This window comes from Pseudorca crassidens, chromosome 1, assembly GCF_039906515.1.
Source record: "Pseudorca crassidens isolate mPseCra1 chromosome 1, mPseCra1.hap1, whole genome shotgun sequence".
Classification (NCBI taxonomy): Eukaryota; Metazoa; Chordata; class Mammalia; order Artiodactyla; family Delphinidae; genus Pseudorca; species Pseudorca crassidens.
Genome location: NC_090296.1, coordinates 105,642,166 through 105,670,082, shown reverse-complemented (window position 1 = coordinate 105,670,082; position 27,917 = coordinate 105,642,166). Strand labels below are relative to the sequence as shown.

The 27,917-nt window shown below is 37.0% G+C and overlaps 1 protein-coding gene and 1 pseudogene across 9 annotated transcripts in view; one reads left to right on the top strand and one right to left on the bottom strand.

Annotated features, from left to right (window-relative positions):
• Positions 1–27,917, bottom strand: part of TCF12 (transcription factor 12) — a 380,845-nt gene that overhangs the window by 331,257 nt on the left and 21,671 nt on the right. The window lies entirely within an intron of this gene.
• LOC137207000 (Krueppel-like factor 4 pseudogene) lies at positions 16,331–27,883 on the top strand (annotated as a pseudogene).

The following is a 27,917-nucleotide window of genomic DNA, read 5'->3' as shown; positions in this document are numbered from 1 at the left end:
TCAGCTTCCAGAAGTGGAATTGCTGGGTCAAAAAGCAAATGCATATGTAGTTTTGTTAGATAGCGCCAAAGTCCCTTCCAAAAGAGTTGTGCCAACTTGCATTCTCACCAGCAATGTATATAGGAATGGGTCACACACATTTTAGTGACGGGGAACAAACGTATTAGTTATTAAGTATAGGTAATTCACTTCTTTTATAACAACTTCATTGAGATATAATTCACATACATCACAATTCACATATTTAAAGTATACAATTCAATAGTTTTCAGGATATTCATAGTTGTGCAAACATCAAATCACCACTTTCAATTTTAAAACATTTTCTTCACACAACACCCCCAAGAAACCAATGTCCATTAGCAGTACCTCCCTTTCCTCCCTCAAACTATTCCCTACAACCCTCATGGCCTAGGTAACTACTGATCTACTTTCTACCTTTATATTTACCTATTCTAGACATTTCATAAAAATGGAATCATACAATATGTGACCTTTTGCAACTGGCTTCTCTCATTTATCATGTTTTCCAGGTTCAGCCATGTTGCAGCATGTATCATTAGTTTACTTCTTTTTTATGGCCACTTAATTCTCCACTGTATGGGTATACAATACGTTATACATTCATCAGTCAACAGACATTTGGCTTGTCTTTTACTTTTTGACTGCTGGGAACAATGCTGCTATAAACACTCATGTACAAGTTTTTGAGTGGACATGTTTTCAACTCTCTTGGGAGCAGAACCACTGGGTCATATGCTAACTCTAGGATAAATATTTTGAGGAATGGCCACGATGATTTCCAAAGCAGCTTGTACCATTTTATATTCTCACCCAACAGGATAACTCACTTTTTAATTTGACTTATGTTATTGTCAACTGCCACACCACCTTCTATTCCAGGTCTAGTAGCTAGCACAAACAAAATAATTCTAAATGTGATGACATGTAATCAGGGCATTGTTGAGTTCACATTAGTTAACTTTCCTTGCTGTATTATCAACCTAAAAATTGTCTCTCTGCACATATATATAACACATGACTTATGCAATGACAGTTAACGAGGATTATTTTATTTAATTTTGGCCTTTCCAATTACCTGACCTTTGCTCTCACGTGCCTATCCTGATAAATCCATTTACTGAAAGAGAGACTATGACCTGCTACCAAAGGGACAAGACAGAGTTAGTGGGCTTCCCTGGTGGCACAGTGGTTAAGAATCCGCCTGCCAATACAGGGGACACGGGTCTGAGCCCTGGTCCAGGAAGACCCACATGCCGTGGAGCAACTAAGCCCGTGTGCCACAACTACTGAGCCTGTGCTCTAGAGCCCGTGAGCCACAACTACTGAGCCCGCGTGCTGCAACTAATGAAGCCCACGCACCTAGATCCCATGCTCCACAACAAGAGAAGCCACCACGATGAGAAGCCCGTGCAGCACAACCAAGAGTAGCCCCAACTCGCTGCAACTGGAGAAACCCCATGCGCAGCAGCCAAAGATAATAAATAAATTTTTTTTTAAAAAGTTAGTGAATATTCATTTTCCTACAATCAAAACATTTCCCATGTTGTAGTCCCACTACTATCTTGGGAAAGGACTGTTTGTGTCCTTTAACCCGCCTTTAGCATCTCAAAAGCCAGTCTTGGTGGGAGAGATCATAGTTTTGAGGCCCAAAAAGGAAAGTGGGCAGGAATTCCCACCTTCTGACCTCAGGGATTTGTGGGAAGACTAGGAAAAGGGATCTAGTGAAGGTCAGCACCTTCTCTTCCTTTGACCTCTTGATCTGAAAGGAAGCCACTTCTTGAGCCACACTGTGCCAACCTGGGGTACAGTGGCATCAAAATACCAGTTTGTATTACCATCAACTAAGTATGAAAATACTTCTCTCCTCACAGCTAACAAGTATTTGATTGTACTTTTAAATTTCTGCCAATCTCACAGGTGAAAACTGGCATCAGTGCAAGTTTTAACTTGAATTTCTCTTATAAGTGAGAACGATTATCTTATCACATGTTTAAGGGAAATTTTTATAGCTTTTTGTGAGAACTATCTGCCCATGTCTTTTAACCTATTTTCTATTAGGGTCTCTTTCTATTTTGCCTTTACATGAGGGATATTAGCCCCTTATCTGTGATATATAATGCAAGTATTTTCTCCCAGTTTTATATCTTTTTGGCTTTGTTATTAGTGGGGTTTCTGCCATGTAAAAGTCTTACTTTAAATTTTTATAAAGTCAAATTTACCAATCTTTCCTTTTGTTGCACCTGGATTTTGGGTCACAGAAAACCTTTGCTTACACCCAGGTTACAGAAGAATCCACCCATGTTTTCTTTTTGTATTCATACAGTTTCATTCTTAATAAGATCTCTGGGCTTCCTTGGTGGTGCAGTGGTTGAGAGTCCACCTGACAATGCAGGGGACACAGGTTTGTGCCCCGGTCCGGGAAGATCCCACATGCCGCGGAGCGGCTGGGCCCATGAGCCATGGCCACTGAGCCTGTGCGTCCGGAGCCTGTGCTCCGCAACGGGAGAGGCCACAACAGTGAGAAGCCCGCGTACCGCAAAAAGAATAAAATAAAATAAGATCTCTGGTCATTTGCTGTTTATTTTTCTGTATGATGTGAGGTATGAATTTAATTTTACCTTTTCCCAAATGGTTAACCATTTCTTAAAATGGTTATCCCATTTGTTCCCCCTGAAACGCCAGGTTTATCATGTACTAAATCTCCATAAGTCTTGGGTCTATATCTCAGTTTTCCTATTCAATTCCACTCTTCTGTCTGCAGGATATTAAACAAAAATCTAATCTGCAAAATTAGATAGACTAGATGTAGCTTAAGATTCCTTCCATTCTAACAGTATAGAGGCTCCTCAAAAAACTAAAAACAGAAATGCTATATGATCCAGGAATCCCACTCCTGGGCATTTTTCTGGACAAAACTATAATTCAGAAAGATACATGCACCCCTACGTTCATAGCAGCACTATTCACAATAGCCAAGGCATGGGAGCAACCTAAATGTCCATCAACAGATGAATGGATAAAGAAGTTGTGGTATATGTGTATGTGTGTACACACACACACACACACACACACACACACACACACACACAATGGAATATTACTCAGCCATAAAAAAGAATGAAATAATGCCATTTGCAGCTACATGGAGAGACCTAGAGATTATCATACTAAGCGAAGTAAGCCAGAAAGAGAAAGACAAATACCATGATATCACGTGTATGTGGAATCCAAAATATGACACAAATGAACTACGTATGAAACAGAAACAGACTCACAGACATAGAGAACAGACTTGAGGTTGCCAAGGGCGGGGCAGGGGGAGGGGGGAGAGGAGGGTTGGGTTGGGAGTTTGGGACTAGTAGACAAACTATTATATATAGAATGGATAAACAACAAGGTCCTATTGTACAGCACAGGGAACTATATTCAATATCCTGTAATAAACCATAATGGAAAAGAATACGAAAAAGAATATATATAGTCTTTGAATCATTGAATCACTCTGCTGTACACCAGAAACTAACACAACATTGTAAATCACTGTACTTCAATAAAAAAAAAAAGATTCCTTCCATTCTATATCCAACTCTTAATTAAAATGAAACTTACTCCACATCCATAGTCAGTCACTCTTAAGTGACATGCTAATACTAACTGGTCTAATTGTATACAATTGACAATGATTATTAGGATTTGCTGATTTGCAAATATTACCTTGAAACTTTTGTCCATCCACTGATAGCTAACAGAACCACCAGACAGATACTGACTGACTTTGAAGGGCAACATTATTTAATTAAATATATTTCAACAGTTTTCTTAACTCTAAGCATAAACATTTCATAGCTCCTCCACACCTTTCAATATCAATTTTACCATGATATTCACAGGCTTATTATCAGATTTAATAAAAGTCATATAGAGAAAAAGTAGCAAAATAAAGACCATAACAGTATTTTCACTTCTGTATTTCTAAAATATCAGTCATACTGATAACCTAATATACATCATTTTCTCTCCTGCTCCTATGAGCTGTCCCTGCTTAGCCAAACCCAATCCATCTTCCTCTCACCAACTCAAGCAATTCTCCCTTTCCCTGTATCGTCAGTTCTTTTTCTTTCTATTGACTCATTCCTATGACCCTATAACATGCTATTAACTCTCAATCTTAAAAAAAGATAAAAAACTTAAAACTGCTTTTGACCCACTTACCTCTCCCCACCACCACAAAGCCACACCCCTTTTCTATCTTTCCCACAAGAGCAAAATTCTTGGGTACAGGACCTTATTCCTGCTGTCTCTAACTTCTTTACTTCCACTCTTCCACAAACTCCCTCCCACTAGATTTTTGTCTCCGCCACTCTACCACAACTGCTTCTTTTGGAGTTGTTAAATCAAATGGTCAACTCTTAATCCTCATCTTAACTTACCCATCAGCAGCATTTAATACTGTTAGTAGCCCCTCTTCCTGAAACACTCTCTTCATTTACCTTCCATGATTCCATACTTGTCTGGTTTCCTCCTGTATTTCTTGACATGCCTTCTCAAGTATCTCTTGCGCATCACGCTAACTTCTAAATGTTGAAGTACATACACAGTCCTTTGAGCTCTTCTTCATCTAAATTCACTCTGATCCCATGGCTTTAAATTCCATATATACTCAGATGTGTATAATTCAACAGTTTTTAGTATAATCACAGCTATGCAACCATCAAATCACCACTATCAATTTTAGAACGTTTTCATCACACTACACCCCCAAGAAACCCATATCCATTAGTAGTCACTCCTCTTCTCCCCACAATCTACCAACCCAAAACTCAGCCTAGATAACCACTAATCTATTTTTCTATCTTTATAAATTTGGCTATTTTGGACATTTCATATATGAATTGTACACCTTAAGTGTGTGAACTGTGTGGTATGTGAATCATATCTCAATGAAGTTGTTATAAAAGAAGTGAATTACCTATACTTGATGACTAGTAAGTTTTTTTCCCACTACTAAAATGTCTGTGACCATTACTAAATATCACTAGTAAGAATGCAAGTTGGGCACAACACTTTGGGAAGGGACTTTGGCAGTATCTAACAAAACTACATATGCATTTGCTTTTTGACCCAGTGGTTCCACTTCTGGAAATTTCCCTTGAAAATGTGCCTCCAGAAATACAAGAATACATATGAACAAGATTCTTCGTTGCAGCATTATTTGTAATTGCAAAATGTAGAAACAATATAAATGTCAATACAAAGAAGAGTGACTCCCAAGTTGGGATCTCCAGTTCACATCTCTACCTGGTATCCCAGAACAGAATCTCCAATTACCTACTAATATCTCCCCCTGGATGTCTAATAGGCATTTAACATGTCTGAAAGTAGATTCCCAATCTTATTTCTTTAAAAAAAAAAAAAAAAAAAAAAAGGATGTGTTCCTCCTTCAGTCTTCCCATTCTCAATTAATAGTTTCTGTTCTTTCTGTTGCTGAGGCCTAACAGCTATCAGTCCTACTTTCAATGTACATCTGAAATTTAACCACATATTCTATAGCCTCCTAATTGGTCTCTTCTTTCTACTATGCTCTACACAGCAGCCAAGAAGATACTGTTAAAACATTAAGTCAGATGTCATTCCCTTCAATAGCATCCCATTTCACTCAGAGTAAAAGTCATGTTACTACACTTCCAGATGGCTCCTATTTGTTTCAAATTAACTGAAAAGCAATCTAATTCATCTTAGGTTAGTGCTCTAAGAGTAATACTATATGAATGGATAGAAAAGAAAATAACGGGGGCCAGCTTTTTCAACTGTTTTTAATTAAACCCAAGCCAAAGAAATAGGGATCAAAATTATGTTCCTGTTTAGTACCAATGAGTAGCTCAAAAATTGATATATATTTTTATCTAGCTAAAAGAGAAGTTCCTCGATTAACTAGCTTAATATGAAACAACACACACTTTCTGGCAATTCAACTATGGTTACAGTGTTCAAATTTCCTCAGATAAGAAGAGCTCCAAAGGATAGATTATCTGCCCTGACACTTGACCTCCATTTTTTACCCTAGTGAGGCTGAGCTGAAAAACCTGGGGCAGTGCCCCTACCCAATTCTCAGTAATGAACATCCTCTCTCCCTTTATGAATTTTTTTTTAACCCAGAACAATCCTAATCAGTTGGTTCCCCACTTCCTCTCTTCTGAGCTTAGCCAAATCCTTTATATGTAAAGGTCAACAAAAAGCCAAGAGTATCGCAGTGAGGAAAGAGACACATCTGGTCCTCGGCATACAAGTCTGCCTATCCTCGTCACTCAATGAACTAGACAGATTCACAAGCACAAAAGACTGAGAGGAAGCCAGAGTTAAAGAAAGGCTCAAACAAGAACCATGAGTTTCACGAACTATACAGAACTCAACATATTAGTAAACTAACTATGTTCCACCTAGTACCAACGAATGTCCTTGACAAGAATTTAACTGATCAACCCAGTCTCCGCTCTCAATAACCAAAAGGGATGATTTAAATTTTTTTCCCCTTACATCTACAGAAAAGGCTTCCTCACATCAGGACAGGTTAGGATGTATTCAAAAGAATGTTCCTTATCACAGCATATTAGAGTTTAATGCAGCAATATAACTATCAATAATTATAAATTCAATCAACTTAATCCATTTATGCCAAAAATATTTATATTATTTAATAAGTACTTGATATACCTTTAATTCACAATTGGCTGGCTTCAAATTTCATGTTCGAACACATTTACTATATATAAACCATTTACTTTGATACTTTTTCAAATAAATTTTGCTACCACACGAGAAAAAAACAAGTGTTTAAAAAAATTTTAATATCAAAGTCACCTGAAGGAGAAATGACAACAGTCCATATATTTCATACTCATAGATCAAGTGACTGCAATCAACTATACCCAGAGACAATGAGAGAAATAGCCCAGAAAAAGAGTTTAAACAAAGCCCATGTGCTCTCCTCCACAAGAGGGGTGAAAATCACTCCCAAGCCTACTTTCAAATAGCAACACAGTCTCTGATTTTAACAATACTTACCTCATTAACCATAGGTCAGTTTTTAGCAGGTTAGGTTATAGAGCTAAATAAAGATTTTACAACATAAGAGAAGTCAAAACTTGGTTAGTCCTGTTAGAAACTGAGAAATTACTATAGGTAACAAGGAAATAAAATATTAAAATGCCACATATAAACATACAGTAATCAGGAAAAGATTCACATAAAGTCAAACAACCCTATCAACCTTCATCATAATACGATACACCATCACTCTATTAGAGCAAAGTACAACAAATATCCATGACTGTAACCCTGACAAAGATAGACATTTGGTAAACTTTAAGAAAATAATAAAATTTATAATACATTTTATAAAGATTTTAATCAAAACAATTAAAACAAAGTATTACTTTTTTAAGAAAATTCATCTAAATACAACTCATGCTATCAGAAACAATAAAGAACTATATGTAAATCATGAAACATCAAAGCATTTTCCATAATGATTAACTACAGAGCTTCTTTACTCCACCTATATTAAGGGACTAATAACTATCCTGTGAATGATGACTACCCCTAAAGTTTTATCAGACCCAAAGGACACTGGCACTCCCCTAAGGCCCGAGGCATTTCCCCTAGACCTGTTCAGTAAACAAAAGCAAAGGGCTAAATGTGAATTTTGAACTTAATTATGTACTTTAGATACTTCTTCAATGAAAAATTACTTTTAAAAATAAAGGTTGAAGTTTAACATTTCTAGGTATAAAATGCATGCAAATAATTAATAGATTCTTTTTCAGACAGAATAATAAAATAATCCTAAAATACCTGATTCAGCAGGTAGCTTTTTACCCCCCTCTTCAGTCACAGATTAGAGGGAGAAAATCTTTTAAGAGTTTTTGTAATACCAAAAATTTCCCTATTTTATATTGATCTAGTCTAAAAAGTGGGAATTGTATTTTACATCTGCAGACAATAGTGCTGCTTAAAACTAGGCTATCATTTCAATAGCTTCTAATAAACCAAATAGCAAAACTTCCATCTGGTCTCAGGAATGGCTTTCCTTAAAAGTTTTACCAGCATATTGGAAAAAGAAATAGAAAAGAACAACAAAATCAACATATAGAAAGATTCAAGCTAGTCATTCATACATGAGGAAACTGAGTGTAATACAGAAATGATATGTATGTCCCATTCTCAACTGTGGTTCCACATAAGAATTAAGCCCTAGTACCCTAAGTCATTCACTGAATGTACTCAATTCACTTGTTTCCTAGGCATTAAGAATGATACCAACTATGTATCATTCTTGGGAGAACTGAGAAAAGTCATCCAATTCATTTTCTGGGTTCTTCAGTTTAGATGAAGAACTGTGGTTGCCGGCAACTAACAGTCCACATGCTGCAACTAAGAAGTCCACATGCTGCAACTAAGAAGTCCACATGCTGCAACTAAAAGATCCCACGTGCCGCAACAAAGGATCCTGTGTGCCACAACGAAGATCCCACATGCCACAATGAAGATCCCACGTGCCGCAACTAAGACCCAGTGCAGCCAAAATAAATAAATAAATATTTTTTAAAAAAAGAATTGTGGTTGGGAAAAGATCTATACAAATTATTAGCCCTGGGAACAAGCATTAAAAATAACACAGTATCCTCGAGCTAGTACATTGTTTATGGTGACTATATATACAACCTACTAAAAAGCTAAACAGTCTATTATTTGAACATAATTTTTGAACATTAACATAGTTCAAATTAAAACCATTAATGAATTAGATTTCATTAAGTCTAGCCATGTGTCTGGTCCTTTATTATAAGACACAAGAGGGCACAATTCCTGACCACAAAAAGCTTATTACTAAAAAAACTGGTCCAACCCACAACACAAAACACATAAACAAAAAAAATGTGTAAAATCATATTAAGCTATAAATGATTCAATATGTAAATTCTAATCAAGAGTTTGGGAAGGAAAAGATTCCTGGAGGTTACAGTAGACAGGGAAAGCTTAATAACAAAAGTGAAACTTGAGAAGGAAATTCTGAGATGAGTAGTGTTTGGAAAGAAAAATGAGAAGGCATGCTATGCAGGAGTGATGGCCCAGAAGCAGGACTGAACATCCACAAGAGCAAAACCATGATGAAGGTTGAGATTAACAGTGGAGAATAGAGAGAGAGAAAAAAAAGAAAGTTGGTCAGATAAGGATCTTGAAAACAGTAGGCAGATCATGGAGTTTAAGGATTTATTTTTGTTTTTCTCTAGTTCTTAAACAATACCAAATTCTGAACTAAGTACTTTGTACTGATTTTTATCTACTCTACTTTTAATATCAGAACCCATTAGTATTAGAACACATTACACAACTATGATTCTACTAAAAATTGAGACAATTTTAGGCCAGCCAAAACATCACAAAGCACATGCTTGGAAACTTATATTCCCGAAACAGCATACATGTGATAAGAAAACCTCATGTAAATATTTGTTCTGAAGGAAGATTAGCATTGAGGGGGAAACAAAATATATTTGCCCTCAAGTTAAAGCTAAAAGCGAAATGCTTATTTTCCTTGACTGCTGGCCGACAGTTGTGTGCTTATTGCTGACTGGATCCTTTCCTATCAAAACACCCAGCACTTCAAAAGACCCAACCACTCTGCCAAGATTTCTGCCTTCAAAGAGCTTTTGTTGCCATGGCAATCTCATGTTCTCCGGGAACCAAGTTAGCAGCACCCTACCATACATACATGAACAATATTCAAACTCTGGCTGATTCCTCCTTGAAACACAGCGTATATATCCTGTCACAACCATACCAATTTTCACTTGCTCTAATACAAGGAATCAACAGTACCTGACAGCTCATAGAGAACCAGGGTTACTTCAAAATAAACAGATGCATCCAGAAAGAGGGAGGGCAGGTTGAGAGTGGGAAACCTCTTTCATATTATAAAGCAGATGTCCTAAAGCATGAAGGCCAATGAAATAAAACACTGAGTCCAACTCAAATTTGATCAAGGATTTCTCCCTTTTCAAATATCTCAAAACACTTTTCCTAAAAAAATTTAAAGCAAAGATAAAAACAGTACAGGCATAATACTTTGGTTAAGAATGTCTCCTACACTGACTGAAGATTTAACACCTTATCAAAACAAAGCTAAATTCTGCCTAGAATTAAAGCTTTCCTTAGGAAGAAAGAGTAGAGGCTCTAAAACCATTTCCATAGAACACTCTGTCAAAATTTCATAGAAATATATTTGCTAATAAATGACACATGTGGAAAAACTACAGCCAGAGTTCGAGGGTATGTTTCCAGATGTAAAATACTTCTGACCTAAAGAAATTGTTTTTTCATCTCTATTCAACTTATACCACACCACATTCCCAAGTCGAGTAAGCTGTGTTTTCTATACTGTAGGAGTCTTCAAGTTAACAGCAAAGACCATGACAATCATATCCAAAAATCAAGTAGTGTGAAAGAGCGATAAAAGCAATGACCTGCTACGATTCTGAAAATAATCTCATTTTAAGAACTATATGTGTTCCTAGAAAATAGAAGTTAAAGAGTACTTAAATGCTGAATTATCTTTTGCAATTGATTTTCATTACAATTTCAAAAAATGATCCTACCACACAGGGTAAAAATAAATAGCCTCAACCTGCTTCAAAGAAACATTCAATTCACGGAAAGTTCTAAGATATTTTTTCCAATATACAGGCTATGAGCATTTAATTTTTCTATACCAACTTTGTCAAACAGTCCAGAGTCTTTACTCTTGTAAAGTAATTTTAATGCACACATATTAGTGAACACAATTCACTTCCACTTCATTAGGGGTTCTGAATTCCTGAAAGTGAAGCTGTTTATAGGATCATTCCAAATAACTGTAGAATTCCAGAGCTGAAAGAGAGTTAAAAATGTCTCAAGTGTTCCAAATTTGTATAAGAAAGTAACCTGAGAGATTTAGTAACAACCTCCTCTTTCTTTTCAAAATGAGGCCCAGGTAGGTTACATCATTAACTGCAAGAATTTTCTCCTGCTTGATGCTGTGTTTTTTTGTTTTTGTTTTTATATAATTATATTCTAGTTTCTCTCTTTATATTTCTGAGATATTGTCCTTAATATGGATTAAAATGCCTATTGCTTCCAATGTCAATAAAGCTGTCTTTTTTCTTTAAAGGTAGTTGTCTAACATGAGTTAAAGGTCAGTGACCCAAAAGACTAAAGGCTACTAAAAACGAAAAAAGTTGTAAGAGACCCGTTATCAAATACAGGAAAATCTGGAGTGGAGTTTAAACCCCAGTACCTAGCATTTTGCAAAGCAGCATTAACAAAGAGCAAACCCATCACATCAGATATGAAAATCCAATCATTTTCACACCTTACAAAATAGTAAGAGAAACTGACACTCTGAAAACAGCTAAAACCAACTACTAAAGCTGTGGCTTTCAATTTTTTTTAAAAAAACCACAATCCACTCACTGTTAAATACATTTTATATCACCTAGTGTACACAAATGTATATTTAAATAACAAACTAATTTTACAAAAACAATCCTCTAAGTGCATGTGATACTGTTCCATTTCTTAATCATGCTCTCTGAGATCCACTAAAGTGATTTCTTAACCCACTAATGGGTAACGATCTGCACTTTGAAAATGATGGAAAGTGTAAGTTAGTTACTGATACAAAGCCTCAAGAAGAACAGTTTTCACAAGCATTCATTCCCCACGTATCTACTGGCACTATGTACACAATACTACCTGTTTAACTGTACTGTGCTGTACCGTACAATGTACCGTAATATTTTGAGACTGCTTATACAAATTTAACTATAGAGTCTTGTACTAGTGGTTTTTTCTTTTTTTTTTTTTAAACCCCACATTTGTTTATTTATTTATTTTTTGGCTGTCTTGGGTCTTCGTTTCTGTGCGAGGGCTTTCTCTAGTTGTGGCAAGCGGGGGCCACTCTTCATCGCGGTGCGCAGGCCTTTCACTATTGCGGCCTCTCTTGTTGCGGAGCACAGGCTCCAGACACGCAGGCTCAGTAGTTGTGGCTCACGGGCCTAGTTGCTCCGCGGCATGTGGGATCTTCCCAGACCAGGGCTTGAACCCATGTCTCCTGCATTAGCAAGCAGATTCTCAACCACTGCGCCACCAGGGAAGCCCTGTACTAGTGGTTTTTATTTTAACAATAAGGTTAGATACATAAGGAGGAAAAGACAGTCATGTTAGCCCATTTACTCACTGAGTTTTTTTTATAGGTTTTTTTCTAAAACATGTCTATAAGAATCCAAAAATGTTTATATTTGTATTCTTAGTATAGTATACATATTCTCTCTTCTGTTAGATATAGAAAGCTGCACTGCCACATCCAATACATCTTTATTATCCTCAAAGCACTTAGCACAGTGTTGAACATAAAGTACTTATTTACTGAACTAATGGTTTTATCTAATCTCAAAAATTAGTTTATATCTCAGAGAATTAGGATAAGGCACAACAAAATAGCTTTGGTTAACAAAAGTACATTTGGATATAGCTACTAAAATACCTTAAATCTCAGAGCAAATCTCTGAAAGTCTAAATTTTGCTCCATGCATTTGTAAAGACTTCTGAAATTATTTAAAACAGAACTTTACTGCAAAAATGACTCAAACCAAATTCTAAAATGCAGTTATTATTAATAAAATGACTATTAAAAGAGTAAATGTGTACTAGTTAGGAAATTTTAATCATTTCCTTTCTCTAGCAAGTGAATATGTCCAACTCAAATTCTTTTTTAGATAAGTCAGAATACAAATAAATTACATATCTGACAAATGCATTTTCAAACTTTATAACTCAGAGATAGTGATTTCATTTGTAAAAGAGATATACACTCTATTTTATAGTAGTTATTTATTTTGATTTTTCAGATTAATTTTGTCATGTCAAAAAACTGAATAATAATCCTATTTCTTTTTAAGACCAAAGTTAACTGAAACAAATGCCTGTGAACATCTATTCAATATTTGCTTGCATCACCAAAGCATGACATGACCTGTTTTTAAACAATTGTATTAAATAGTAACAAGCATAACTAACCATGTAATAGCATAAGCATTTGATACTTGAATATGAAATTCTTTCTTAACAATTAAGTAGATTAAACAGCCAAGTCAAAATAAGAAACTTAAATATTGACTAAACTATCCCCAATTTCTCAATTTACAATAGATTGGACTGAAGAAAATTGGTTTCCTAAGTATGGAAGGTATTTCTCCTATAAAAGCTGGATTCTCGCTTCCATATTTCATGAAGCCAGCTAGTTAACTAACATTCATAGATACTCTTCAAGAGTTCTTATTTAACTGTTGGATATTGCTCTCTACATGAAATAGCTCCGACATTCACTGAGGAAAGGGGAGCACTATTTTTTGTTAGATTGTAAGTGAGATCAGCTATGCCACTCCACATCTCACCGGGTAGAATGACTGGAAATCTAGTTTAAGTTTTCAGGACATAGGTTCATTCTACTTTTAGGGTGTTGTAGTCTCTCTATGGATGAATGCATATTCATAGTCTATTAGGTTTGCAACAGAAATTAGTCTTATATCCCATACAGAATGTCAGGCTCAAGTAAGTGTATAAATATTTTTTGAATAAACAAGTATTTAAGCACCTACTGCATGCCAGGCACTGTCTTAGGCCTGTGAATACAAAGGGTCCAGAACATTATCAATCAGAATGATAAGTGCCACAAGAAACAAACAATTCAAAATAAGACATGACACAACAAGCCAGAAATTTCTCACCATGCTATAATGCAGAGAAAAGAGCAATGAAGCTGAAACCCAGTCCCAGTTTCACAATCCACTATATAAGTTATATAAATTTGATTAACTCAAAATTAACAAGCTAGATGCCTTTGTGTAAACAGAAATATATAAGCTTAACTTAAACATAAACTTAATTATTATGTTTATGGCAAAAACAAAACATAAATCTAATTACACTTTTTTTTTTTTTTTTTAGAAAACCTGCATTCCCAGGTGTGATTTTATTTATTTATTTTTTTTTTTTTTTGCGGTACGCGGGCCTCTCACTATTGTGGCCTCTCCCGCTGCGGAGCACAGGCTCCGGACGCGCAGGCCCAGCGGCCATGGCCCACGGGCCCAGCCGCTCCGCGGCACGTGGGATCCTCCCGGACCGGGACACGAGCCCGTGTCCCCAGCATCGGCAGGTGGACTCCCAACCACTGCGCCACCAGGGAAGCCCTAATTACACTTTTTATATGAGCTTCTATTACATATATAAGCACATTACATACTGGATTGGCCAAAAAGTTCGTTTGGGTTTTTCTGTAACGTCTTACAGAAAAACCCAAACGAACTTTTTGGCCAACGCAATATAACAATACACGGCCTAGTGAAGTACAGTCCAACAGAACTTTCTACAATGATGGAAATATTCTATACTTGTACTCTCCAATATCGTAGCCACTAGATATATGTGGCTACTAAGTACTTAGAATGTGGCTAGCGCAACTGAGAAAATGAATTTTATTTTTTAAAACTAATTTAGGGACCTCCCCAGTGGTCCAGTGGTAAAGAATCTGCCTTGCAATGCAGGGGACATGGGTTCAATCCCTGGTCGGGGAACTAAGATCCCACACACCACAGAGCAACTAAGCCCATGCGCCACAACCACTGAGCTCACATGCCTCAACGAGAGAGCCTGCATGCCACAAACTACAGAGCCCACACGCTCTGGAGCCTGCGCACAACTACAGAGCCCACGTGCCCTCGAGCCTGCAGGCCACAGCTAGAGGGAGAAAACCCTCACGCTGCAACTAGAGAGAAGTCCGAGCGCAGAAATGAAGAGAGCACGTGCCACAACAAAAAAGATCCCACATGCCTCAACGAAGATCCCACGGGCCGCAATTAAGACCCAACACATCCAAAAATAATAATAATAAAGAAAATAATTATTAAAAATAAACAAAAAACTAATTTAAATATAAACAGGCAGAAGTTCTGTTTCCAGTAAAGACAGAGTCATAGGCAATAATAAGGACTGCATTTACACTTGTGCCTGAAAAAAAGCATAAAACAGAGAAAATAAATGACACAACAATTTTCAAGACACTGGACAACAGGCGACAAAGGACAGTGATCTTTGAGAGTCAAGAAGCAAATCAGATGAGCCCTACAAATGATCAAACTTACTGACGTGAGAAAGTTCCCAAGCAGAGGTACTAGGGGGATGTGAAGGTGGAGACTGATAGATGCAGTGAATTCATAACATGGACCTCACAGAATAAGCAGGATGGAAAGCCAGAGAGCAGCACTGAGATCAAGCAAACTCCTACAAGAGGGTTCCCCTTGCGTAATGATCAGCACATGCATGTAAGGAAACTACCTAAAGTTGGAGAAAGAATAACCCCAAAAGATAAAAAGTGTCAAGCACAGGGCCAGTAATAGTATCTGCTCCCAGCAGCAAGACTGAAAAATTTCATGAGTCTTGAGGCACTGGTAGAGTACATAAAACAGACTCCCTCAGTAGTGAGGAATAATCAGCCCCAGCCCAAGCACTACTCTGGACCCACCTAACAAATCTTAAAAATACCAAAAAGGATTAAGATGTTTCAAAGTAACTTAACTACATCCAGAACAAGGTTCAAGAATAGTTTTAGTAATATAAAAATATACAGCACCCAACAAGGTAAAATCACAATAAAATCTGAAAACTAATAAAAAATTACTAGCCATACAAAGAAGCAAAAAGGTACAAACCATACAGAGAGGGGAAAAATCAACTGACTCCAACCACAACTGACACAGATGTAAGAAGCAACCAACCAGGATATTAAATCAGTTACTATAACTATTCCATGTGTTCAGAAAGTTTTAGAGATGTGGAAGATATAAGAAGACACAAATCGGGGACTTCCCCGGTGGCACGGTGGTTGAGAATCTGCTTGCCAATGCAGGGGACACAGGTTCAAGCCCTGATCTGGGACAATCCCACGTGTCCCGGAGCAACTAAGCGCATGTGCCACAACTACTGAGCCTGCGTGCCACAACTACTGAAGCCCGCGTACCTACAGCCTGTGCTCCACAACAAGAAGCCACCACAATGAGAAGCCCGTGCACCACAACAAAGAGTAAGCCCCCCCTCGCCACAACTAGAGAGAGCCCACACACAGCAACAAAGACCCAAAGCAGCCAAAAATAAATAAATTTTTAAAAGCTTAAAAAAAAAGACACAAATCAAGCGTCTGGAGATGAAAACTATAATGTATGAGATGAAAATTACACAGAACGAGATTGATGGAAGATTAAACATGGCAGAAGAAAAGGTAGTAAACTTGAAGACATAGCAGAACAATCCAATATTAAACACAAAGAGAAAAGAGGATTTTTTTTTTAATGAAGTGAGCTGTGGCACAAGTCCAAGAGTCCTTCCCCATATAATTGGAGTTTCTGAAGGTGAGGGGGCACAGTAAATTATCTGAAGAAAGTTTCCAAAATTTGCCCCAATTTGATGAAAATTATAAACTCACAGATCAAAGAAGTTCAACAAATACCAGGCAAAAGAAACATGAAGACATGCATACACCAAGTCATATCATAATCAAATTGCTCAAAGCCAGTAATTTTTTTTAATCTTAAAAGCAAACAGAGAAAAAAGATACACATTACATAGAGAGAAACAAAAATGACATTAGATTCCACATTGGAAATTATAAAAACAAGACGACACTGGAGCAAATCTTTAAAATGCTGAAAGAAAAAGCTACCCATCTAGAATTCTATACCTAGCAAAAATACTTTCTTAAAAACAAGAACTACTCAAGAATTTTTGAGACATGCAAAAGCTGAAAGGAATTCACTAACAACAGATCTCCACTGTGAGAAATATTAAAGTTCTTCAAACACAAGGAAAATGATGCCAGATGGAAATGCAGATCTATACTAAGAAATAAAGAGCAATGGGAATGGTAACTTAATAAATGTATATGGGTTTTTATTATTTAAATTTCTTTAAAAGATGATGGATTAAACAAAAATAACAAGGATCTGGTGTTGGATTTATTACATATGTAAAAGTAAAATGTATGGCAACAATAACCCAAAAGCTGGGATGGGAGAAATGGATGTACAGTATGGTAAGGTGCTTGAACTATACATGAAATGACATGGTATCCCTTAAGGTACATTAAGATAAGTTGAAAATGTATACTATAAATCCTAACACAACCACTAAATTAACAACAAAAAGGTTTTCCTAATAAGGTGACAAAGAATACAAAATAGAATCATAAAAATACTCAATTTATCCTAAAAAGAAGGCAGAAAAAGAACAACAAAGAACATGTGAGATAAATATCAACAGAAAACAAACAGCAAGATGATGCTTTTAACTCTAACCATATCAAACACCACATTAAAATTTCCAGTTTAAAACCAAAGATTTCAGACTGGGTAAAAATGCAAAACTCAATGTACATGCTGCCTAAAATAAAGGCACTTTAAATAGAACAAAGTTAAAAACAAGGAAAAAGTATACAATGCTAACACATCAAAAGAAAGCTGAAGTATATTTATTAATATCATGTAAAGTAAATTTATGAGCAAAGAATATTAACAGGGATAAAGGAGGTCATTTCATGATAAAGCAGTCAACTCATCAAGAGGATATAAAAATCCTAAACATTAATGCATATAATAATAGAGCTTCAAAATATATGTATACAAACTAATATAACTGCAAGGATAAATAAAACACTCACAACTCTAGTCAGAGATTTCAATTCCCCTCTCTCAACAACTGGTAAATCAACCTAAAAGAAAATCAGAAAGGATATAAAAGACCTGAACAATACTGTAAGCCAAAATGATCTGATTTAGAAAACACTCCACCAACCAACAGTAGAAGAACATCTGCCAAGTCAAACCATATTCCAGGCCATAAAACAAGACTCAGTACATTTAAAAGGGCTCAATTCACACAAAGTACGTTCTCTGACCGTAATGGAATTAAACTAGAAATCAGCAACAGAAATATCCCTAAAATGATATTCTCCCCAAATATTTGTAAACTGAGTAACAACCACTTCTAAATAATTCATGGGTCAAAGAAGAAATCAAAGAGATATCAGAAACTATTTAACCTAAATGAAAATAACTACTCATATCAAAATTTGTGAAATGTTACTAAAGGAGTACTTGAGGAGAGGGGAGAATTTATAGCACTAACCTATATTAGAAAATAAGAAAAGTCTCAAATTAATGACTTCAAAATCTAAAATTTAAAAAGAAAAAATTACACCTGAAGTAAAGAGAAAGCAAATAATAAAATCACATCAGAAATCAAAGAAATGAGAAAATAAAATAAAGAAAACCACTGAATCCAAAGCTGGTTCTTTGAGAAGATCGGTAAAACTAATAAACTTTTAGTCAGAGTGATCAAGGGAAAAAAGAAAGAAGAAACGAATTAGCAATATCAAGAATAAGAACAGTGACATTACTACAAATTCTACAGATATTAAAAGGATAATAAGCAAATATTATGAACTCTATTTCAACAACTTAAATGACATAAACAACTTACATTCAACAACTTAAATGACATAAACAAATTCTTCATTCAACAACTTAAATGACATAAACAAATTCTTTGAGAAGTACAAACTACCAAAGTTTAAACAAGAAGAAATCAATCATCCAAGTAGCTGAATTTTTAGTTAAAAATCTTCCAACAAAAACAATCTCCAGACCCAGATGGTTTCACTGGTAACAACAAATATTTAAGGGAGAGAGAATATCAATTATACACAAACTCTTCTAGAAAATTTAAAAAGAGGGAATACTGCCCAGCTTATTCTATGAATCCAGCATTAACCCGCTGTCAAAATCAGACAAAAAGACATTAGGAGAAAAGAAAACTACCTATGTTCATCAACATGTGAAGAAATTTTAACAAATTCCAACAACATATAAAAAGATTAATTCTTCATGACCACATGGGGCTTATCTGCATAATGCAACTTGGTTTAACAATAAAAAATCAATCACTGTAACTCCCCCATATAGTAACAAATTTAAAAAGAAAAGCCATGTGATCATCTCTATAGATCAAAAAAAAGCATAAGGCAAACCCAACGTCCATTCCTGGAAAAATCTCTCATAAGTTTTAACAGAAGGAAACTTCCTCAGTCTAATAAATGGCACTACATTAAAGCCTACAGCTAACATCACACTTAATGGTAAAAGACTAAATACTTTTCCTCTAAGATCCAAAACAAATCAAGTTGTTCTGTTCTCACCACTTCCATTCAAAATTAAACTAGTTGCAATAAAGTACAATCAGAAAAGAAAAAAAAAAATATTAAGGCATCCAAATTAGAAACCAAGAAGTAAAAGAGACTTCACTCACAGACTACATGACCATCAACAGAATATCTCTATAGAATGGAATCTACAAAAAAGTACTGGAATTAATAAGTTTTAAAAATCTGTGCAGGACAAAATGTCAACACACAAAACTCAATTATATTTCTATATACTGGTAACTAATAATCAGAAATTGAATTTTAAAAACAATACCATAGGAGCTTCCCTGGTGGCACAGTGGTGAAGAATCCGCCTGCCAATGCAGGGGACACGGGTTCGAGCCCTGGTCCAGGAAAACCCCACATGCCACGGAGCAACTAGGCCCGTGGACCACAACCACTGAGCCTGCGCTCTAGAGCCCGTAAGCCACAACTACTGAAGCCTGTGTGCCTACAGCCCATGCTCCACAATAAGAGAATGCACCACAGTGAGAAGCCCATGCGCCAAAATGAAGAGTAGCCCCCGCTCACCACAACTAGAGAAAGCCCGTGCATAGCAACAAAGACCCAATGCAGCCAAAAATAAATAAATAAATAAAATAATTTTTTAAAGTCTTTTAAAAAAATAGCAAAATAAAATAAAAACAATACTATACATAACAACATCAAGAAGTATGAAATACTTATAAATCTAATAATATATATGAGAGACCTATATAGAGATCACTATAAAATATTGCTCAGAGAAACTAAAATGATCTAAATAAACAAAATTATATTATCTTCCCATAGGGTCAGAAAACTTGATTGATATTGTCAAGATGTCATTTCTCTCCAAACTTATCTGTGGATTTAAAGCAATCCCAGTCAAAATCCCAGAAGGCTTTTCTTCTGTAGCAATTGACAAAACAGTACTAAAATGTATATGAAAATGCAGAGGACCTAAAATAACCAAACACTATAAAAGAACAAATTTAGAACAGTAACACTACCTGATTTCAAGACATATTACAAAGCTGCAGTAATCAAACAAGTGTGGTATTGCATAAAAACAGCCAAAGATCAATAGAAACACTATAAAGCACAGAAAAAAGACACATAAATATATGGAAAATTTTTTATAAACATGCAAATGAATTCATTTGAGAATGAATAATCTTTTCAACAAATGGTGCTTTAACAGTTGAAAATCATATACAAAGAAATGAACTTCAAATCCATACCTCATACCATATTAAATAACAAACTCAAAATGGATCACAGACCTATATGTAAAACTAAATTTTAAAAGTTGCAGAAGTAAATACAAGGGAAAACTTTTGTGACCATTGGTTAGGTTAAGATTTCTTAGATCACAATACCAGAAGGACAATCCGTAAAACAGTAACTTGAAAAACTGAATCTCATCAAAAATAAAAACTATTACTCTTCAAAACATACTCAAGAGAATGAAATAAAAACACCCAGAAAGTGGGTGAAAATATCCATAAATCACATTTCATAAAGGACTTGCACACAGATTATTTAAAGCAATCTCAAAACTCAGTAATAAGAAAATAATCTTATTAAAAAATAGACTTAAATGTGAAGATCCTTCACCAAACAGGATAAAAGATGGCAAGTAAGCACATGAAAAGATGCTCAATGTCATTAGTAATTAGGAAAATATGTATTAAAACCACAATGAGAGGGACTTCCCTGGTGGTGCACTGGTTAAGAATCCACCTGCCAAAGCTGGGTACATGGGTTCAAGCCCTGGTCCGGGAAGACCCCACATGCCGCGGAGCAACTAAGCCCGAGTGCCACAACTACTGAGCCTGCATGCCACAACTACTGAAGCTCACACGCCTATAGCCCATGCTCCGCAACGAGAAGCCACCGCAATGAGAAGCTCGTGCACCACAACAAAGAGTAGTTCCCGCTCGCTGCAACTAAAGCCTGCGCGCAGCAACAAAGACCCAACGCAGACAAAAATAAATAAATTTATTAAAACAAAAACACAAGATACCACCACACACCTATTAGAATGGCTAAATTTTAAAACAATGACCATACCAAGTGTATCCATACAAGGATGTAGAGGGACTGAAACTCATATACTCCAAGTAGGAATGTAAAATTAGATAACTACTGTGGAAAAAGTGTTCGGCAGTTTCTTAAGCTTATAGATATCTACCATATAAATATCCACACAAATACTTGTTTAAGAATGGTCACAAGAGCTTTTTTGTAATAATCAGAAATTGGACATAACCCAAGTACCCATCAACAGGACAAGGGACAAATTGTGGTATAGGAATTACCATTAAGCAATAAAAAAGAATAAACTATTGATACATGGATAAATCTCAAAATAATTATGCTGAGGGAAAGAAGCCAGACAAAAAGGACATTCTGTGTGGCTTTATTTATTTAAAAACTCTAGAAAATGAAAACTAATCTAGGCAGAAAAGATATACAAATGGGCATGAGAAAATTTTAGAAAGGGATATATATACATGTTCATTATCTTGATTGTGGTGATAGTTTCCTATTAAACTTTATACTTTAAATATGTGCTATTTATTGTAACTAGTTGCTAGAAGTTTAGTCACATGTTGCCAGTGGCTACTGTAAAGTACACCTAAAGCCTCTCCCTTACCCAGTCTTCCCACTCACCATGCCTTCACCTAGTACACCAGCAAAAGATGCACCAACTCTCTGGACAGAAGTAGCTGTTTTAACCTCTACTTCGTGACACTTTAATCATTTCTATTAAAGCACTTTCCAGGTTATACTGTTATTTACCTGTTCACATGACTGTCTTCCCCAACAAATTACAAGCTCTTCCAGGAGGAGGACCATACCCATGTCACCTTTATAATCCCAGATACCAAGCACAGAGCCTGACACAAAGTGTATGCTGAATAAATGTTGGTTAAATAAAGCATACAACTCATATCTTTTATGAATTTTTTCATAAGTCTTCTTACATTGTTTTCTATACAAAGAAACACCACAACAATTGATGTGTGTATGTGATAAGGAAATTGTCAAATCATCCTCGTCTAAAAGAGATGTTTTTAATTCATACCTGACTGAGTTTCAAGGCAACTTTTTTTTCTGGCAGATAGAGTTTTACATCTATAATTTTTCATCCAATAAAATGACTGAATTCCTGTATGTAACAGACAATGCTCTTTGTACTTAGAATAAATTATAGAATAAAACAAAGTAAAACAAAAGAACTTTACATTCTGGTTTAATAATTAGAAGAGTGAGTTTATGATGCTTTTTGGCAGATACCTTTCAAAAAATATTGAGATAACAAAACTGTGTATTAATAAGTATTCATAATAATATTAACATATGTAGAAATACACAAATTATGTTTAATTAGGGTACAGTATAATGCAACAGTAAATGAAATAAATAGCCCAGAACACCTAAAAACATAGATATCTAAAATAATTGAATAGAATGAATAAAGATAAAATCAAGGATTTCAACTATATTTTTAAACGTTAACAACTGCTTTGCCTTTTCAGAATGCTGTGAAAATGACCTTTTCTGGAAGTCACGAAATCAGGAAATTTTCTCTCACACATTGTCACCAACAAAATCTGGCTGGAATCAAGAGAAATCAGGCAGAGAAAATCAACTCACTTAGAAGTAATCTGTATTTGGGCCTTGTCCATTTCTTATAGATGATGATTTCACTGGGGAAAAAGTGGGACTTTTCGTCCCACTTTCCATGTCCTGACCATGGAAAAGTGTAAGCATTCTTTTCCCTCTAATAATATAGAAGGATGAGCGCAAAGGAAAACGTAGGAAGGTAAAATGGGGTGGTAATGCTTTTGATAATGGAACATGTTAATCTTCTACAAAGGCCTCAAAAACTGCTGTTACTTCTGCACTTTTGGCTATGACCTCTGAGCTGACTCCATCATAAACTTCAGTCTTCATCTTCATTCTGAGGTGACTGCATCATTGAAAACAATGTTTTATCTTCTCAACTTACAAAAAGTGTTTACTACTCCACTGGTATTCACTCCAGTTTGTCTTAACAGTCTCTTCTGAAGTAAAGGGATTTTTTTAAAGGTCTGTCTACACAGATTACCCTGAGACTAAGAAACTCTCATATACTAGACTAAATTCTTCAAAGAGAGGAAAAAAATTCCTCTTTGTATATGAATTCTGATATTTTGGAGTTACAGTAACGTTTTCAGGTCACTTATGACACAAGGGCATCATGTAGGCTTTTCTGTAGAGATCCAGAGGACAGACTTTGTTTTGTTGTTGTTGTTGTTATTGTTGTTGAAGGTGAAGCATCTGACACTACTGTGAATGATATATTTTTTAAAGTTTTATTTATTTTTGGCTACGTTGGGTCTTAGTTGCAGCACCCGGGATCTTTGTTGAGGCATGCAGCATCTTTCGTTGGGGAGCGTGGCCTTCGTCCTGGTGCGCAGGCTTCTCTCTAGTTGTGGTGTGCAGGTTTTCTCTTCTCTAGTTGTGGTGCACAGGTTCCAGGGGGCACGGGCTCTGTAGTTATGGCACGCGAGTTCCAGAGTGAGTGGGCTCTATAGTTTGTGGCATGTGGGCTCTCTAGTTGATGCACACAAGCTCAGTAGTTGTGGCACATGGGCTTATTAGTTGCCCCGCGGGGCATGTGGGATCTTAGTTCCCTGACGAGGGATCGAACCCGCATCCCCTGCATTGCAAGGCGGATTCTTTACCACTGGACCACCAGGGAAGTTCCCAGAGGGTAGACTTCAGCAATACACAACACTTCAAACTGTATACTCCTTTGTCATTTGGAAAGCATTTTCACATGCACATTTAAGACTCACAAAATCCTTGTGAATAAGGCTTATTCACCTCCATAGTGATAAATAAATCATATAAAATAAAAACCTTGACATCACCTCCAATGGCTCACTTCACCTCACACTACAAACTCAATTAAGAAGAGGTGCCATCTCAATGACTAAACAGTGAATATTGTTTAAATTAATTTTCTACTCTTGGATGTCCCCAAATTGGCATGGATTTGGAGCAGTTTCCTTCTCTGATTTCCTTTTATTATTTTTCTTTTTAAGAATAAAGTACTGAAAATTAAAAAAAAAAGAGAAGGTCCCATCAATTCCACATCTACATGTTCTCACTTGTATCCTCACTAAGCGCTGCTACATGCAAAGCTGTCATTTAAGCTGTGCACCACACACCTTCAGGGGTATCACTCACAATGCAGTGTAACACCTGACCGTACATGGTTGTCCTGACTTCATGCATACTGCTCTTATTTAAGAACCCTGCCTCCACTCTCTCTGTTACACATTTTCTACTAGCCACATTTACCTTCCTAAGAAGAAAAGGGGACTTCTGATTTCAACCATGACATAGTAACTGTGACTGAATTTAATCCGTCACTGCAAACAATCAGAAAATTGGAAAATATATGCAAAATGTCTGCTTCCAGATACTGGAAAACAAACCATGTAAGACTACGATCCCTGAGAAAAGGAAAACAAACTACATGAATTCTACCATCATCCTGGTTTCCTGCCTAAAGTCAATTTGCAGATCATTGTGCAGGGAGGGGATCTCAAACAGAGTGGTATCACTGAGTTGAAGGAATAAAGACTAGAGTTCAAGGAGGCAAAGGCAGCTGGAATTTGTGGGGGAGAGATCCAGATGAGGAAGCTATATAGAAAAAGAGCTCCAGAAATCTTCATGGGGTCCCCTTGAGTATGCTACTAATAGCAAATCACACAATATGGTAAAACTGCACAAAGGAAGGCAAAAATGAGCAAGGAATTTTAAGTTCAACAACTCTCAGAGCTCAAATGGGACTGGGAGATGTCTTAAAAGTTGGAAGCAGTGAGAGTGGAACATAAACATTGAAAACCCAAGGAATTCAATAAATATCTCTGAAGGGTTATGACTTAGTAACAAGGAAAACTATTCTTGCCATAAAAATTACACTATACCCACTCTAACAAAGCTTAAAAGCGACACTTGAAGGGACTGAGTTCACCTCTAGTAACTCAATCTCCTGACATAACAAAGTCCTGTATTATTTAAAAGAAGACAACAGGGACTTCTCTGGTGGTGCAGTGGTTGGGAATCTGCCTGCCAATGAAGGGGACATGGGTTCGATCCCTGGTCCAGGAAGATCCCACATGCCACGGAGCAACTAAGTCCACGGGCCACAATAACTGAGCCTGCGCTCTAGAGCCCGCACGCCACAACTACTGAGCCCACATGCCGCAACTACTGAAGCCTGTGCACCTAGAGCCCATGCTCCACAACAAGAGAAACCACCGCAATGAGAAGCCTGTGTGCCGCAATGAAGAGTAGCCTCCGCCTGCCACAACTAGAGGAAGCCCACAGGCAGCAATGAAGACCCAACACAGCAAATAAATAAATAAATATATATATTTTAAAAATAAAAGACAACAAAATCCACTCAACAGTGTAAGATTCAAAATGTTCAGAATTTAATCAAAATTTACCAGACATGTGCAGACGCAAAAAAAAAAAAAGTGACCCATAACCAGAAGAAAAATCTGTCAATACAAATAAGCCTAGAATACAAAGATATTAGCAAACAAAGACTTGAAAACAGCTATTACAAATTATTCACTGATTTAAAGAAAACCAGGAACATTGTGAAGAGATGCAAGACCAAAAAAAAAAGGAGTTCTAGAAATAAAATACAGTATCTGAAATGAAAAATTTACTGGATAGGATGAATAGATTACACACTGCAGAAGAAAAGATCCTTAGCTTGACGACACAATCATAGAAACTATTAAAATTGAACTGTAAAGAGAAAGAAGGCTGAAAAACGTGTGGAAAAACCTGTTATTCCACAGGTTACCTCCGTAACCTGTGGAATAACATCAAGAGAACCAACATAATTGTAATTGGAGTCTGTGAGGGAAAAACATTTGAAGATACAATGACTAAAGTGTTTCAACTGTAAACATATATATATCAAACAAACACACACATACATACAGGTATAGAAATCTTAAAACCAAATTACTGAAAACAGGAACTTTTAAAAGCAGCCAAAGGGAAAAAACTATTACGCAGAAAAGAACAAAGAAGAATTATTGCAGACTTATGAAAAACAATGAAAGCCAAAAAAGAAAAAAAAACCACACACAATAGAGAGACATGTTTAAATTATCAAAAGAAAAAAGTCAACATAATTCTATATCCAGCAAAAATACCCTTCCAAAATAAAGGCAAAATAAAAACTTTTTAGGGCAGCAAAAATAAAGAGAATTCACTGTCTGCATTCTATACTATAAGAAATTTTTAAAATGCTTCAGGCAGAAGAAAAATGAGACAAAACAGAAAACCCGATATACACAAAGGAATGAAGAATGATGTAAATGGAAAATATATGGATAAATACAAACTCTCTCATAAGACTAATTAAGAAAAAAGAGAAAAGACACAATTACCAATATCGAGAGGGAAAGGTGAAACATGACTACATATCCAACGCAATAAAAGGATAATAGAATATTATGAATAGTGTTAGATCAGGGGCGACCCAGGCGTGGCGCCGGGCAACACAGCGGCGGCCTCTTCTATGGCCGGGAGTCTGCACCCCCTCCAACAGCTCCCTTCAACCTGGTAGACATCAACGACGTGAGCCCCTCCGGCGGCTTCGTGACCTAGCTTCTGAGGCCCGAACTGGACCCAGTGTACATTCCGCTGCAGCAGCCGCAGCCGCCAGGTGGCGGGCTGATGGGCAAGTTTGTGTTGAAGGCGTCGCTGAGTGTCCCTGGCAGCGAGTACGACAGCCCGTCGGTCATCAGTGTTAGCAAAGGCAGCCTGGACGGCAGCCACCCAGTGGTGGTGGCGCCCTACAGCAGCAGGCTGGCGCGCATGTGTCCCAAGATCAAGCAGGAGGCTGTCTCCTTGTGCACCGTCAGTCGGCCCCTTGATGCCCACTTGGGCACTGGACACCCTCTCAGCAATGGCCACCGGCTGCCTGCGCATGACTTTCCCCTGGGGAGGCAGCTCCCCAGCAGGACCACCCCGACCCTGGGTGCAGAGGAACTGCTGAGCAGCAGGGACTGCCATCCTGCCCTGCCGCTACCCCCAGGCTTCCATCCCCACCCCGGGCCCAACTACCCTCCCTTCCTGCCCGACGAGATGCAGCTGCAGGTCCCACCGCTCCATTACCAAGAGCTCACGCCATCCAGTTCCTGCAGGCCAGAGGAGCCCCAGCCAAAGAGGGGGAGAAGGTCGTGGCCCCAGAAAAGGACGGCCACTCACACTCGTGATTACGCAGGCTGCGGCAAAACCTACCCGAAGAGTTCTCATCTCAAGGCACACCTGCAAACCCACACAGGTGAGAAACCTTACCGCTGTGACTGGGACGGCTGCGGGTGGAAATCTGCCCGCTCAGATGAACTGACCGGGCACTACCGCCAACACACAGGGCACCGCCCCTTTCAGTGCCAGAAGTGCGACCAGGCATTTTCGAGGTCGGACCACCTCGCCTAACAACACGAAGATGCACTTTTAAATCCCAAAACAG